Genomic DNA, 2,033 nt, shown 5'->3' on the forward strand with positions numbered 1-2,033 from the left:
GGACATGCTAGGACACAAGCCACCCACTCCATGGAGGGAAACAACTCAGGCACCTGGGAAATCAGAAACGGCAAAGAAACATGAGACGGAGGACTGCCACCCTCTGACTTCACCTCTGCAACTGGCGTGGAGGGCAGGGCACATTATTTCATGTCTTGCATTACCCTTGACTGAGGACTCTTCCACCCACATGAAATCTTTGCTTAAATGTAAATAATATGCAATTTGTGACTGTCATCAAGCCTAGAGTAACTTCCCCTTTTCACACTTGTCCTAACTTTAACTTATTTAAAAAAAGAGAGAGATAGATAAAGAGAAAGAAAAAAACAAAACAAAACAAAAGACACATCCAACAACAAAAAGAATGTTTGGATGCTGGAGAAAGGATGGTCACCCAGCCAGTCTGTCACAGGGGTACAGAGAGGGCACAGGGGTTGCTTTACGGTGCACAGCTCCTCCTCTGTGACACCCTGTGAGCTGTTTCCATTTGTACGTCTGTACACAGCACATTGGGATCAAGAATTTCCAGCACAGAATTTAGTGCTGCTATGGACACATCACATGCACCCACTGGCCCCTTTCAAGTACTATGTTACCATGTTTTAAACGGGAAGCTCTCTGGACCAGAAGGGCACATAGATGTGCTCATTAATCTGACGTGATTTCCAGGATGACTCTACGCCAATAAAAGGGGCAAAAGAAAAAAAAAAGAAAAAATCCATAGCCTTGTTTACAGATGGTTAACTAGAAACAACCCTGCTCACCTCAGGTTGCAGAAGAGAAGACCATAGAAACCATTCAAGTCCGAAGCTGCGATACAGAGATTTTCTTTGCTTTGTGGTTCCTTTAAAGACACTCAAACCTTCTTGGTAAGAGATGGCCATGCCTCATAGAAGTGAAAAGTCAAAGGCAAGACACACGCAGAGGACATTTGAGCCTGAGATGAAGCATGTATGTAATATTTATACGATGGAATGTTAAGTTTTTATGTCAGTATGAAATGAAGGCAGTTTGAGGGGAAGCAGGACACCACTCTGCCGTTGTACCATGCCGGTACTACCATGGTAGTACCATGCCGGTACTACCAATGCTGTAGTACCATTTTGTATGTGTGTTCAAGAAGCATTGAACAAAGCAAAAAGGTGATGTATGTATAGGAGAAAAATTAATTGTATGAAATCATTCCAGTACATTCTGTTGTACATTTTAGTCTTGTTTTCTTTCTTTTCATTATTGATAAGGGTATGCAAACTGTACAGTTTCCAGCTAGTTACTCATAATAGAAAATAAATAAAAAAGAGAGTACTAGAAGAAAACAAGAAAGAACATTTGTCAATTGCAGTTATCAAAAGATACAAAAACCTAGCCTTATTTGTGAAGCATAATTGCTTTTAACATACGGAATTATTTTTTCACAATTTTTTTGCATAACATTTGTATTAAACTTAAATATCTTGTCTGATGAGGGTGTTTCTTTGTGACTGAACCAGTGGATTCACGACGTATGTTCTTATGGGTTCTCCTCACCTGCTATTTTTTTCAGAATCTTCACCTTTTTTATTTTTTTATTTTATTTTATTTTTTTAAATAAATTTATTTTAGTTGGGGGCTAATTAGTTTACAATATTGTAGTAGTTTTTGAAATACATTGACATGAATCAGCCGTGGGTTTACATGTGTTCCCCTTCCTGGACCCCCCTCTCACCTCCTTCCCCATCCCATTCCTCTGGGTTATCCCATTGCCCCAGCCCTGAGCATTTGTCTCATGCTTCGAACATGGAATGGTGTTCTGTTTCACATATGATATTTTACATGCTTCAGTGCTATTCTTCCAGAACGTCCCACCCTCACCTTCTCCCTCAGAGTCCATAAGACTGTTGTATGCATCTGTGTCTCTTATTCTGTCTCGCATATAGTGTTATCATTACCATCTTTCAAATTCCATATATATGCATTAGTATACTGCAATTTTTTTTTTCTTTCTGGCTTCCTTCACTCTGTATAATGGACTCCAGTTTCATCCATCTCAATAG

Source organism: Giraffa tippelskirchi, chromosome Y (genome assembly GCF_054371585.1).
Source record: "Giraffa tippelskirchi isolate mGirTip1 chromosome Y, T2T-mGirTip1v1.2.pri, whole genome shotgun sequence".
Taxonomy (NCBI): domain Eukaryota; kingdom Metazoa; phylum Chordata; class Mammalia; order Artiodactyla; family Giraffidae; genus Giraffa; species Giraffa tippelskirchi.